This window comes from Danio aesculapii, chromosome 1 (assembly GCF_903798145.1).
Source record: "Danio aesculapii chromosome 1, fDanAes4.1, whole genome shotgun sequence".
NCBI lineage: Eukaryota > Metazoa > Chordata > Actinopteri > Cypriniformes > Danionidae > Danio > Danio aesculapii.
In genome coordinates this window covers 654,971-670,114 of record NC_079435.1, presented here as the reverse complement: position 1 = coordinate 670,114, position 15,144 = coordinate 654,971, and the positions used below count along the sequence as shown (strand labels likewise).

Genomic DNA, 15,144 nt, shown 5'->3' with positions numbered 1-15,144 from the left:
TGTTCCTGGAGGCACACCAACAGTACATATTTAGGATGTCTCCCTTATCTGACCCATTAACCTCAGGTCTCTTCTAATGTTCTGATTCAGGTGTGTTTGGTTAGGGAGGGGTTAAAAATGTGTCCTGTTGGTGTGCCTTCAGGAACAGGCTTGGGAAACACTGGTGTGTGTGTTTGTGAGATTGTGAGTGTTTTCAGTCCTGATGGCGAAGCTCATAGATCTCCTCATCAGCTCTGCACTGAGGTAAGTCTGATTTTATTTGCCTGTGGGCGCTGTGGTTCATCTATATTGATACTCGTTTTCTATTTAAGTGGATGAGGCCGTATGCAAATATTCGTCAACATGCAAAAACACAATCATCCAGTCGACCACTGAGGCTCTGCAGGAGTTTCAGACAGATTTGCATGAAGGCACTGGAAATATTCCTCAGAGATTTTGCTCCATATTGACATGATAGCATCACACAGTTGCTGCAGATTTGTCGGCTGCACATCCATGATGCCAATCTCCCGTTCCACCACATCCCAAAGGTGCTCTATTGGATTGAGATCTGGGGACTGTGGAGGCCATTTGAGTACAGTGAACTCATTGTCATGTTCAAGAAACCAGTCTGAGATGATTGGTGCTTTATGACATGGTGCGTTATCCTGCTGGAAGTAGCCATCAGAAGATGGAGACACTGTGCTCATAAAGGGATGGACATGGTCAGCAACAATACTCAGGTAGGCTGTGGCGTTGACACCATGCTCAATTGGTACTAATGGACCCAAAGTGTGCCAAGAAAATCTCCCCCACACCATTACACCACCACCAGCAGCCTGAACCGCTGATACAAGGCAGGATGGATCCATGCTTTCATGTTGTTGTGAGCCGCATCTGAATGTGTCAGCAGAAATGGAGACTCATCAGACCAGGCAACGTTTCTCCAATCTTCTATTGTCCAGTTTTGGTGAGCCTGTGTGAATTGTAGCCTCAGTTTCCTGTTCTTAGCTGACAGGAGCGGCACCCGGTGTGGTCTTCTGCTGCTGTAGCCCATCCGCCTCAAGGTTGGACGTGTTGTGTGTTCAGAGATGCTCTTCTGCAGAGCTCGGTTGTAACGAGTGCTTATTTGAGTTACTGTTGCCTTTCTATCAGCTGGAACCAGTCTGGCCATTCTCCTCTGACCTCTGGCATCAACAAGGCATTTGCGCCCACAGAACTGCCGCTCACTGGATATTTCCTCTTTGTCGGACCATTCTCTGTAAACCCTAGAGATGGTTGTGCGTGAAAATCCCAGTAGATCAGCAGTTTCTGAAATACTCAGAGCAGCCCGTCTGGCAGCAACAACCATGCCAAGTTCAAAGTCTCTTAAATCCCCTTTCTTCCCCATTCTGATGCTCGCTTTGACCTGCAGCAGATCGTCTTGACCATGTCTACATGCCTAAATGCAGTGAGCTGCTGCCATGTGATTGGCTGATTAGAAATATGCGTTAATGAGCAGTTGGACAGGCGTACCTAATAAAGTACAAAATTTAATACCTTGGAAAACAACATTTAAATATCTCTAATTTGATTTGTCATCTTTTAATAATTTTTAATAAAGACACCTGTGGACACCCTGGAAAACAAACATGATCTAGTTATTATATAAGCAAGTTTGTCAATAACTCAGCCCATATTTTAATTGTTTTCTATTTAATTATATTTCTATTTAAGATTCTGACCTGGCTGACCACCAGGCGTCCATTATTGGCTTCGGTGGCGTAAATGACCCACAGCCCATGTTCGTCCACCGCCAGGTCGATGTCGGATTTCCCGCCCCAGCGGTACGGCGAAGTGTCGTGGTAGTTTGCTGTCGCAATAATGGCTTCGCCGCTCTTGATGCGGGTTCGCAGGTCATATTTCACTATGTTGCGCGTTCTCTCTTTATTGTAGAACACGGCTCCGTCATACACCACAAACCCAGTGCCGTCCACTCGACTCGGCAACCTGCAGATTACACAAAGCCATTACAGAGAGAGACAGAAACACAAACACACAGTCTCCCACACACACACAGTCATGTAAATAACTTGCAAACACACACACATTAACACATGCACACACATACAGAGAGAGAAACAGACACTCAATTACACACACATCTCCCCCTACACACATACATACATAGACACACAAACACACACTTACACACACACAGTCACATACAGTATACACACACACGCACACACACACGCACACATACAGAGAGACACATTGACACAAACACAGTCACTCACATTGACACACACCCACTCACTCTCCTACCCATACACTTACACACAGTCACATACAGTATACACACACACACACACACACACACTTGTTGGGTGTAATTATGTAATTCTGTTACTTATAATGTACTTGCCTAATAAATAGACTGAAAATCAATAAGTTCTGTACACATGATCAGTTCAGAGAAGCAGAAGTGACTTTATTTGTTGACATAATTCGCAGAATAACTCTTGATTATTAATAATAATTATTCAACTAAAGAATGAAACATTTATCAAGATGTGCGCATGCGTAATGTAAAAGGCATTTATTATTTAAAATTCAATTCATCTTTATTTCTAGAACTCTTTTTACAATGTAGATTGTGTCAAAGCCGCAGATTAATTCATTGAGAAATCAGTAGGCCCACACAGAATCTGCGCGCCCAGACTTCCGCTGATGTTTAGTCCATCATTAATTGTGTTTATTTACTTGTGTAAATGTGTGTAAATCTATATTTATTCAGTTTTTAATTAATTTCAGTAATATTATTGACTAATTTGAAAATGTTGATCTGATTTATGTATAATACAGTGTGTACAGTCATATTCTCTGTCTTTTAGTAGAGATATTATATGAGAGACTTGCTTTGTTTACCAAATAAAGTGAATCTAATTGGATTTGCATTGTAAACATTAAATAAAAGTTATAAAGATATTATTTTATTTCGCATATTAAGGTTTTAGTTATGAAACTCCCAAAATAATTCAGCAGAAATCCACAGATTTTTACCAAAAGTCTCTGCAGAAAAAACATCCGCAGATTCTGTCTGGCCCTAGTCATCAGTTAATACAAGAAGTGTCTCCGTGATGGACTGGATTCAGTGTTTCTGTGTTTGTTTTTGTTTTACCCAGATTCACTTTACTCCAGTTTAATCTTAAAATATCTGTTTCTTCTCAATTCAGGTTATAGTGATAACTTTAACGGATAATATAAATAGAAGACTGCTGCCATCTGCTGGACACCAGCTCAAACTTACATTTCATACTTTTTTTTTTTTCAATTGACCCTGAGTTGTATTTTTGTTGATGAACATCCTGATATTCCATAAACAAAGTAACTTTTTCTTGAGAAATGAATGCCTCCAATTATGCAAATGATGATAACTTTGCGTTTGCTGGAACCCAAGTTTTAAAATGCATATTTAGAGAAATCAGTGACTGAATAAACACGTTTTATTTCGAGCAGTAGGTGATATCAAACTAAATGGATATCTTTTTTCAAGATGTGGCTGAGTATTGGTCTTCATTTTTTTGCTGTTTATCTGGCTCAGTGGTTAGCACTGTCGCCTCACAGCAAGAAGGTCTCTGCTTCGAGTCCCGGCTGGGTCAGTTGGTGTTTCTGTGTGGAGTTTGCATGTTCTCCCTGTGTTGGTGTGGGTGCTCCGGTTTCACCCACAGTCCAAACACATGCGCTATAGGGGAATTGATCAACTAGTTTGACCATAGTGTATGAGTGTGTATGGGTGTTTCCCAGTACTGGGTTGCAGCTAAAAGGGCATCCGCTGTGTAAAACATATGCTGGAATAGTTGGTGGTTCATTCCACTGGTGACCCCAGATTAATAGAGACTAAGCCGAAGGAAAATGAATGAATGAATCTAAAACCTGTTTGTCGTGCTGATCCAGCCTGATCTCACGAGGAAACGTAAGTATTTTACGTTTTGTCAGTTTATCGGCGAATTCACACGATTTAAAAAAGGAGGCGTGGCACCTAACCCCACCCCTAAACCCAACCGTCATTGGGGGATGAGCAAATTGTAATAAACTGTACGAATTAGATCGTACGAATTCATACGAATTAGCCACTACATCAAAAAGTTAGGATTTGAGGTGAGATTGTTTTGGCTACTCACATCCAGTAAATTCTAAATTAAAAACTAAGCTTGTTTAAATATAGTGATTTAAATTATCGTCTATACTAACTGTATATTTTAGTATTTGTTTAGTATTAATTAGTATATGGTATATTAAAAACATTGTATTAGATAGTTCTGAAGTGCTGTAGTACTTTATTTCTCAGGCGACACGGTGGCGCAGTAGGTAGTGCTGTCACCTCACAGCAAGAAGGTCGCTGAACAGTTGGTGTTTCAGTGTGGAGTTTGCATGTTCTCCCTGTGTCGCATGGGTTTCCTCTGGGTGCCCCCATAGTCCAAAGACATGTGGTACAGGTGAATTGGGTAAGCTAAATTGTCTGTAATATGAGTGTGAATGAGTGTGTATGGATGTTTCCCAGAGATGGGTTGCAGCTGGAAGGGCATCCGCTGTGTAAAACATGTGCTGGATAAGTTGGTGGTTCATTACGCTGTGGCGACCCCAGGTTAATAAAGGGACTAAGCTGAAAATAAAATGAATGAATAAATGAGATTAAAAAAAGCAAAATATGCTTATAAATCAAAATTAATTCCAGCCTATATGAAGAAGTAAAGGGAAGTGGTCATCTGTTATGGCTTTATTTCGTAATAATTGTGTAATTATTCTTAATGTAACATTTCTACTATTATTGTAGTATTTAAATACGTTTAAGCTGTCATTAATCACACTTTTACTAGCAAATGCTTGGCAAAAACTAAAGGTTAACTGGGACCGTTTTGGTTATTTTTCAAAGCATTATTTATTTTGAAATCTGATCTGCTCTATACTTTGCTATTAAACTCCTCCTCATGATTAGAAAGAAACCAGTCAAACAGGCAGAACAGCTGAATCTGAAAGTAAAAACAAACAGCAGTTTGAGTCAACAAGAAGTAACGCTTACAATTCAACATTCATCAGGATATATTATTGTGGTAAGTGCGTTTAAACCTACAGTACATTACATATGTTCCCTGTTGAAGACATTATTGTAGAATTAACCAGTAAATATACATATATGTGTGTAGGTATATGACCTGAAATCATTTATAGACTATTGAGAAAATGCTCTCAGGCAGTAATAAAGCATTTACCAGCAGGTTAATGCATGGTGTAAAAGTAAAATAAAGATTTATTATTATCACATGTATTATTTACTATATATGATGTGACAAAGTCATATTTCTCTGCATGATTCATATGTGTTAATGCTAATGTATCCATGGTGCTAATAGTGAGGATTGTTGTTTATTACTCTATTAGCAGTCTTTTTGTAAAACATTTTAGGCTGAAATTATTTCTGTGTGTTTGTGCGCTTGTCTAGAAGGGCTTTTTAAAGGTTGTTGCGTTATGATCTGGATTTTCTTGTCTTTGTTATTAATGAATCTCTTATTGTCTGATCTGAAAGGTTAAAGTTTACAGTCTGATTTTAAATACTTTCATATTTTGTAACTTTTTGAAAGCATTTCATAATAAATCGAGTCAAACTGGATTGTTACACGCCTCATTTCTACTCTATATCTTTGTTTTCAGGGCGAATAGCTTCCTGTAAATAAAGAAGAGAGTTTCACTGCTCGTAAAATGAGTGTCAGCGAGAAGAACGAGGAGAGATGTTCTTCATCCCGAAGATCTCCAGAACCCAGCCAAGTGTCTCTGAAGAGTGATCATTCATTATTACCATTGGCTGATTTCAGTAATGAAGCAGTGACTGGTGATCCGATGTGAGGATAAACATTCTAGATCATTTATCGTTATTTAACTTATAGCACATTATTGACTGTATTAATATGCATCACATAATAAACACAGGGGGGTTGGATTTTCAAACATATACTGTACATTTATGTTGATTTGATTTGATTTATTTGACATAGACATCACAATAACACTGAAGAAACCATATGCATTTTATCGAGTGTTATAGCAGACTTTCAACACCTGTCCAAGGTAGGCTTGACATTCATAAAAAATCTGGACAAGCCCTATATGTAATTAGACCAATGTAGGGAAAAATTAAAGTTAAATTAATATGAGACCAATATGGTGACCCATACTCAGAATGTCTACTTTACATTTAATCCATCTAAGTCCACATACACAGGTTTCAATTTGACTCCTAAACACCCTCGAGCAACCATTGGCCTATGGTGATTATGCAATTAGAAAGTGTGTATTTTGGAACTTCACCTTTTTTGGTGTGCAAACACTGGATACGAAGCCAATCTCATTGAGCAGTGGTGTGCACAGGGGGCCATGCACAGTGGCATCCACTCGAGCCACCAGATTTTTTTTCTAAATTATCCCTTTCTCAACCACCGAAGCCCCCCCCCTCAGAGCTGCTTCTCCTTCATAAAGGAGCCAAATAATTTGACAGAATCTCTTTAAGGCTTTCAAGGTCTCCTGAACTCTTGCCAGGGTCAGGTTTTTGTTTCTGTGATCGATTATTTTGCCAATTGCCTTGAGGTGCCACAAACTATCCTGACTGTGTAGGGCTCCTTCAGCATGACATACCTTACTTCCAGTGTTCATCACCGGGTTCATAGTTTGCTTCCACAACAAGCACCAGGGGACTTACCAAGCTTCTTATAGCTGCTTCAACAATGGAGGCAGAGAACATGATTTAGTTGGTCTCAATGCCTCCAGACTTCCTCCTGATCAGTTGAAAATCCCTCAGATCTATAATTCAGCTAGACTTTCCCTGCAGACCCTTACAATATGTTTGTGTATAAGTTTAATTTAAAAAAAGATTGAGACATCATGGCCCTGGTTTTAGACCACTGACCAATCAACCTTGCAATGACCCACTATAGCTCATCCTACCATTGGTGGATTCACTGGAGAATAGTCCCATGCTGGGTCCCATGGGAAAGAAACCAGCTACCAGGTGTTCACAAGCCAGCCTCAACCCCAGGTCTTGCACCAGAGTGGAACCCTGGCTGTGTCATATTCAGCAACATTACTTTCCCTGAATGTGTTTTGTTGTAATGTTTATTCCAGTTATTTATTGGTTCTTCTTGTTTCAGTGATATGGAAAAAGGAGAACGGACACCAGATCACAAGAATGAGTCTCATCAATTAGTAAATAATAAACTACAGAACATCAAAGACCAGCATAAAAACAGCTTGAAGAAGAAATATGAGAGATTGTTTGAAGGGAACAAACTGCCAGAAAACCAAACACCACTTAACCGGATCTACACCCAGCTGTACATCATAGAGGGAGAGAGTGAAGGAGTGAATGAAGAACATGAGGTTTTACAGATGGAGAAAACAGCCAGAACAAAACACTCACAACACACTCCAATCTACTGCAATGACATCTTTAAAGAGGAGAAAGAGCAAATCAAGACTGTTCTTACTAAAGGCATCGCTGGAATCGGAAAAACCGTCTCTGTGCAGAAGTTCATTCTGGACTGGGCCGAGGGAAAAGCCAATCAGGATGTAGATTTCATGTTTGTGCTTCCATTTCGAGAGCTGAACTTGATCAGAGATCATCAGTACAGTCTTCACAGACTTCTGCTGGACTTTCATCCTGAACTTGAAGATCTGGAGCCCAAGATTTATGAGGAGTGTAAAGTTGTGTTCATCTTTGATGGTCTGGATGAAAGCAGAATCACACTGATGTTTTCAGACGCTCAGAAAGTTTGTGATGTGACTGAGACTTCATCAGTGGCTGTGTTGATGTCAAAGCTGATGAAAGGAGAGCTGCTTCCCTCTGCTCTCATCTGGATCACCTCCAGACCAGCAGCAGCCAATCAGATCCCCTCCAAATACATCAAGCGTCTGACAGAAATTCAGGGATTCACTGAGCCTCAGAAGGAGGAATATTTCAGGAAGAGAATCAGTGAGCAGCATCAAGCCAGCAGAATCATCTCACACATCAGAAGAGCAAGAAGCCTCCACATCATGTGCCACATACCCGTCTTCTGCTGGATCTCATCCACTGTGCTTCAGAAGCTCCTGGAAGAAGATCTGAGTGCAGAAATCCCTCAAACTCTGACTGAAATGTACATCCACTTCCTGCTGATTCAGATCAACATGAGGAATCAGAAGTATGAAGAGAGAGATCCAGAGAAACTCCTGCAGTCCAACAGAGAAGTGATTGTCAAACTTGCTGAAGTGGCTTTCAAACAGCTGATGAAGGGCAATGTGATGTTCTATGAGGAGGACCTGATTGAGAGCGGTGTAGACGTCTCTGACGCCTCAGTGTATTCTGGGATTTGCACTAAGATCTTTAGGGAGGAATCTGTGATTCAGCAGAGGAAAGTCTACAGCTTCATCCATCTGAGTGTTCAGGAGTTCCTGGCTGCTTTCTATGTGTTTTACTACCATGTGAACACAACTATGGTGGTACTGAAGACATTTGCTTCATTGCAAAACCTGCTTAAAGGTGCTGTAGATGAAGCCATTGAGAGTGAGAATGGGCGTCTGGATCTGTTCCTGCGGTTCCTGCTGGGCGTCTCACTGGAGTCCAATCAGAGACTCTTACAGGATCTACTGACACACACAGAGAAGAGCTCAGAGAGCATCAGGAGAAGCACACAGTACATTAAAGAGAAGATCAGAGATGGACATGGACTCTCCACTGAAAGATCCATCAATCTGTTCCTCTGTCTGCTGGAAGTGAAAGATCAGACTCTGTCCAGAGAGATTCAGGAGTTTGTGAAATCAGACAAACAGTCAGAGAAGAAACTCTCTCCTGCTCACTGCTCAACAATCGCCTACATGCTTCAGATGTCAGAGGAGGTGCTGGATGAGCTGGAGCTCCAGAAATACAACACATCAGATGAGGGCAGAAGAAGACTGATACCAGCCGTCAGCAACTGCACAAGAGCTCTGTGAGTGTTTAATCATTTTACAGTGGAGAGACCTTTCTCAATGCCAATTCTGCTATTGTAATGATAGATCTTGAGTTACTTTTAGGTAAAACTGAATTCTCATATGTTTTCCTCTCTTTCAGTCTTGCTGGCTGTAATCTCGCTGCTCAGGATTGTGAAATTGTGTCGTCAGTTCTTCAATCCTCAAACTGTGTCCTGAGAGAGCTGGACCTGAGTAACAATGACCTGCAGGATTCAGGAGTGAAGCTGCTCTCTGATGGACTGAAGAGTCCAAACTGTCGGCTGGAGATACTGAGGTGAGACTTTCACATCCATATTTTGAAACATTATTTGAAGTCTTTAAATCAAGTCAGGTATTGTCCGTGTGTAGATGATCTCTGCTTGCTTGTCTCTGCAGGTTGTCTGGCTGTATGGTGACAGAGGAAGGCTGTGGTTTTGTGTCTTCAGCTCTGAGTTCAAACCCCTCACGCCTGAGAGAGCTGGATCTGAGCTACAATCACCCAGGACAATCAGGAGTCCAGCTGCTCCAACACACACTGGAGGATCCACACTACACACTGCAGAAACTCAAGTATGTGGTGAAGAATGTTTAATGGAAGATGGAGGTCTGTGGGACAGTTGCTTGGGTCCTGTAAGTGGTCAGGAAGTTAGAAGGTCAGATTGTATTGGTTACTTGCTAAAGTGAGTTAAATGTGGCCAGCTGTTAGTGTGCAACAGTCTGACGCAGAGTTGTGAGGTCACAAAGTTTGGTCCAATGTTAAGTCAATGTGACTTTGCAAATTTTCTGTGTCAGTATTCAGAAAACTGTAAGTTGGATCAGTTGGAAAGGATGAAGTAACCTGAGTCAGAACAGTTTGAAATTAGTTTGGTGCTTGCAGTTTGAAAGCTCTAGGAGGAGCCATGTTTAGAAATTCATGTTCCAATTTATTTGTAACAGAGGAGTAAGTGCTGTGCAGGTAAGCCTCACTTATCTGACCTCTAAAGGTGCTCTTGTGACAGATGCTAGAGCCCATGGTCTTTAGCCTCCTTGGTAGAGCAACCGACTCCCATGCGGAAGGTTGCCGGTTTGATACCAGCTCGAAGCGGGTTGGGTGGCATAGGACCGGCCGGGTTACATTGGTGCCATGACCCAGATGGGAGTGAGGTTTAGGGGCTGATATATACTTCTGCGTCAAGTGCACACGTATGCTACGGCGTGGCCTATGCGTAGCCCTCGCCTTCTCAAAAAATTTAACTACACGTCGCAAAGACGTGTAGCACAAGCTCTGTGAATGGTCGGCTTGGATAGAGTGTTTACAAGTGTGGAGTCCCGTGAAGGAGCTCCAGATGGAAAGTTTTGTTTTGTGTGTACCTCATGGTTAAAGCTGTTGCACATCCACCGGTTCCTGCGTCAAAATGAGCGAGTTTGAGCCACTTGTACATTAAGGAAGCATTCAGAAAAAACAAAACACCAGCAAAGAAACTTGACACAGAGCAATATAAACACCTCACTGCCAGTTAGCGTTTTTTAGTTAAGTGTTAGTTAAGTGTTATTGCAGAGCAACAGAAACAGCGCGCAGATGTATGAATGCACAGCTACGCGTGTTGCATGCACTGTGGGTCACGCCGATCTCTTGACGTAGAAGTATAAACCAGGCTGATCTCTAAAGGTGCTCTTGCGACAGACACTAGAGACCATGGACTTTAGCCTCTTTGCTAGAGCAACCGACTCCCATGTGAAAGGTCGCCTGTTCGATCCCAGCTCGGAGTGGGTTGGGTGGTGTAAGACTGGCGGGGTTACATATTGATCATTTTTTTGTTGATTTTGTCTCTGTTCAGTTTGGACCATGAAGGAGATTTCAGGAACATACCAGGGCTGAGAAAATGTAGGCATACACTAAATACTTAACACACACATGCATAATAAATCATATCAGATATCACAGATATGCTGTCTTGTGTTCAGATGCGGTTGATCTCACTCTGGATCCAAACACAGCACACTCTCAACTCATCCTGTCTAATGGGAACAAAACAGCAACATGTGTAAAGGTACACCAGCCGTATCCTGATCATCCAGAAAGATTTGATCGCTTTGAGCAGGTCCTGTGTAAAGAGACTCTGACTGAACGCTGTTACTGGGAGGCTGAATTAAAAGGCTGGGGTCATCTAGCAGTGAGCTATAAAGGAATAAACCGAAAAGAAGGGAGCGACTGCAGGTTTGGACTCAACAAAGAGTCCTGGAATCTTTACTGTTGTGATAACATTTTCTCCGTCTGGCACAATAAACAGAGAAAAAATATTCCGGTTCCTTCACCACTTCCCGAAAGAATAGGAGTCTATCTGGATTGGCCAGCTGGCTCTTTGTCCTTCTACAGTGTCTCTGACACACATACTCTCACACACTTACACACATTCAACACCACATTCACTGAAGACCTCTATGCTGGATTTGCGGTATATTATGGTTACTCAATATCTCTGTGTCAGATTTAACAACTTCGGTCATGCTTTATTTTGATGGTCCGTTGGTTGAATCTAAGTGACATTGCATCTACATGCCAACTAATTCTCAGTAGATTATAAGTAGACTGTTAGGGTTGGGGTTAGTGTTAGTGTGAGTTGACATGTATTTGCAAAGTCTCTTATAGTCAGTTAAATGTCTGTTGAAGGAGCATATCAACAGATATTAAGCAGACAGTCTACTAATACTCAAATGGACCATCAAAATAAAGTGTTACCACAACTTCTTGTGAAGAACCACCAAGAAACATTAAAGGACCGAAAAAATATTACATTTCTGAGATGAAGTAATAGAAAATGTAATCTCTTTATTGTCTTAAAAGTCTTTATTGGCACTGAAGGAAGGTATCCTGATGAATGGTTGCTACATTAAATATTTGCATATATCTTTTCTGTAATATAGCTGAATCTTTGTTTATGTGATGACCTTACAATCACCTCTCTTTATAGCAAAGCTGGAACGATATGTTTGTGTTTGTCAGTGTTCTGTCTGTTTTTAGGATCTTCAAGCTTGGCTGTAGATGACAGTTATTACTTTGATAGTGCTGTTGTTAAATTGAATTCTGTTGTAAGAAAAATCTGTTTCTGTATTAGGCCATGTCCACATGAACATGGGTATTTTTCCCTGCTTTCATTTAAATAAATCTCCATACACTTGAAAATGCTAAAATGCACTGTGGTGCATGTTATGGGCTCACCAAACCAACAGGGTGCGATAATGACACTTTTATAGTCCGTTCACATCAAACAGGGAATTAAATAACTCAACGCAAACATGAGAACAGCGGCAGATTGCTGTTCTGCGGTTGAACAATGTGGAATATGTAATGCATTTGCCATGAATGTGCAGAATTTGCCTCATTCACGTCCTCCATGCTTGGTGTGAACTCAGCCGTGATGGCCAACAAGAAAGGAAAAAAACACGCTGACGTCATCAGACTAAACTTCAGTTTTAGGGTGCTTTCACACTTGGTTTAATTGCCTAGATCAGGGGTCACCAAACTTGTTCCTGGAGAGCCGGTGTCCTACAGATTTTAGCTCCAACCCTAATCAAATTCACCTGAACAAGCTAATCATGTCTTAATAGGTACACTTGAAACATCCAAGCAGGTGTGTTGAAGCAAGTTGGAGCTAAGCCCTGCAGGGACACTGGCCCTCCTGGACTGAGATTGGTGACCCCTGACCTAGACCGTACCCAAGTTCGTTTGTCCCCCCTTGCCACCTTCTCGGTTGGTCGGTGTCATCGAGCTGCTGTTGTGTGTGCTTCTGTTGCTAGATGACGGCCACGAAAGCAAAGCGCCAAAGTGGAATGACGTCCACACATTGCGGCCGTTCTGCTTTTACTGTCTCTTTTGGTCTTGGACATACAGAAAGCGACTCGCGTCTAACCGGCGCAAAAATAACAAATGAACGTTATGAAAATGATAGTTTGTCGTACAGTTGGCGGTTCACTTCCGTTATTTGGTATGATTGCATTCATACCAGAAGTGAACCGGACCAGAGTGTGAACCGTACCCTAGACCACCTCTTCCAGGCGTACTCGGGTACGGTTCGTGGCTGCGCACTCGAGTTCAGAAGACACGTTCACACTAGTTAGGCATACAGTACTCTGACGACAAACGAACCCGGGTGCTGACCAAAGTGCTCGTGTGAAAGCACTAAGGGTAGTGTCCACACTGTACCCGAAGTTTGGATTGTCTTCACCCTGGCCGGATTTTTTAGAAAGTTGCCGTTTCAGTCAGCTGACACTGCGTATTTGTGTGGACAAACAGCAAAATCACATAGAAAAAAGTATGTTTTTTAAAATACGCGTGTGTGTGTGTGTGTGTGTGTGTGTGTGTGTGTAATGGGCCTTAGTTTGGTGTAGAGTTTATTTGTTTTACTATTCTTATAAGATGTCTGCTAGAGAGCAAGCCAACCTTGAAATATCAACACTTCTGCTGTATCTCTGTGTGTGTGTGTGTGTGTGTGTGTGTGTGTGTGTGTGTGTTTGTTTTTCTGTTCTGTGGACTTTCTGGATGACCTGTTACATCTGACCTACTGTTGCCTAAATAATCATGAAGAAGATATGCTTGCGTTGCTGCATCCACGTGAGGAGATTGTCTAAGTTTATCTGTGTTTTAACCAGTCTGAAAATAAATAAGACATTGATACTATTTGATTTTAGCGATTGGTTTAATAACCCACTGAACCATAGTGCTGAACACATGGCTGTCACCGGGTCCAGTGCTTTGGTTTTCTGCTGAATTGAACTGCTCGTCTGACCTGAGACTGTTCAGCCTACCTAATTATCCATTTTGGGGACAAATTAATATCCAAAAGCGAGCGAAGCTTCTGTCCAAATCTCTCTTTGAGTTTTTGTAAGAAATGCCAATGTTAGATGTCTACATAAACACTTGTGTCTGTCTGTGTGTGTTTGGGAAGCAAAGAGAAGTCTGAGTAACTCAACCTGCTCTGCACTGCTAGAGGAAGTAGAGAGTATCAATGTTTTAACAGTAAATGATAAATAAAACTCACCCTGACCAAGCGCCTTGAAAGGAAAGTAAAAGAAAGGAGTTCAGTACAAGGGTTTACACCTGTCACTGGACACTCAAGTAGACGCATACTGCGGTAAGCTCTAAACTTGTCTCTCTAATATTTTCTCATGTAGACCAAACATAAAAACAGCGAGTTCAGTAAGCCAGCTATTCAGATTATTTATCTATATTTATATAGAGTGAGTTTGTGTTATGGAGTATTATTATATAAGTCAATGCAGACAATGCAGTGTTCTGTCATTTTCAGATTATGTGTCAGTCTAGTAAATGGCTTGGTAGATTATTGTCAATTTATTTTAATGTAAAAGTGAACTGGCATTGTGTTTCATCTAATCTGAAAAGTATTTTAATTCCAGGAGACTTTGAATACTTAGGTGTTGTCCTGAGCATGGGCGTTATTATATACAATATTATGAGTATTAATATCAGTGAACCAAATACACAAACAGCATTAAATGAGACTGCTATGAGCGATGCAGTGGCGCAGTAGGTAGTGCTGTCACCTCACAGCAAGAAGGTTGTTGGTTCGAGCCTTGGCTGGGTCAGTTGGCATTTCTATGTGGAGTTTGCATGTTCTCTCTGCGTTCCTCCGGGTGCTCCGGTTTCCCTCACAGTCCAAAGACATGCAGTACAAGTGAATTGGGTAAGCTAAATTGTCCATAGTGTAAGAGTGTGTATGGATTTTTCCCAGAGATGGGTTGCAGATGGAAGGGCATCTGCAGTGTAAAATATGTGCTGGATAAGATGGCGGTTCATTCCGCTGTGGTGACCGTGATTTAATAAAGGGACTAAGCCGAAAAGAAAATGAATGTCTTTGATTTAATTTTCCATGCAGATGCCAGAATTCATGTATGTTAAAGTTCCTCACGTGTGCTGATTTTGAGTTTGCAAGGCCAAACAGACATGTGACTTTATAGGAGATTGAGGATTGAGTGAGATTTAAAGTGTTCTTATTATAGATTTTTGATAAACATCTTCCATGCAGTGTGTAGCACTACTGACAGTTGTCTATAGTCTGCTTGTCTATATAACCTTCCTTGCTGTCTTTTTCTACCATTTTGTTGAGTAGCTGGTCAGAAAATGAGTCTTCAGAAGAGAAGAGAGAATGAAGAGGCTAGGTCTGAACG

The 15,144-nt window shown here is 41.3% G+C and overlaps 1 pseudogene; it reads left to right on the top strand.

Annotated features, from left to right (window-relative positions):
* Nucleotides 1-5,012: 5,012 nt before the first annotated feature.
* On the top strand, nucleotides 5,013-12,310 carry LOC130221847 (NLR family CARD domain-containing protein 3-like; annotated as a pseudogene).
* Nucleotides 12,311-15,144: the final 2,834 nt, after the last annotated feature.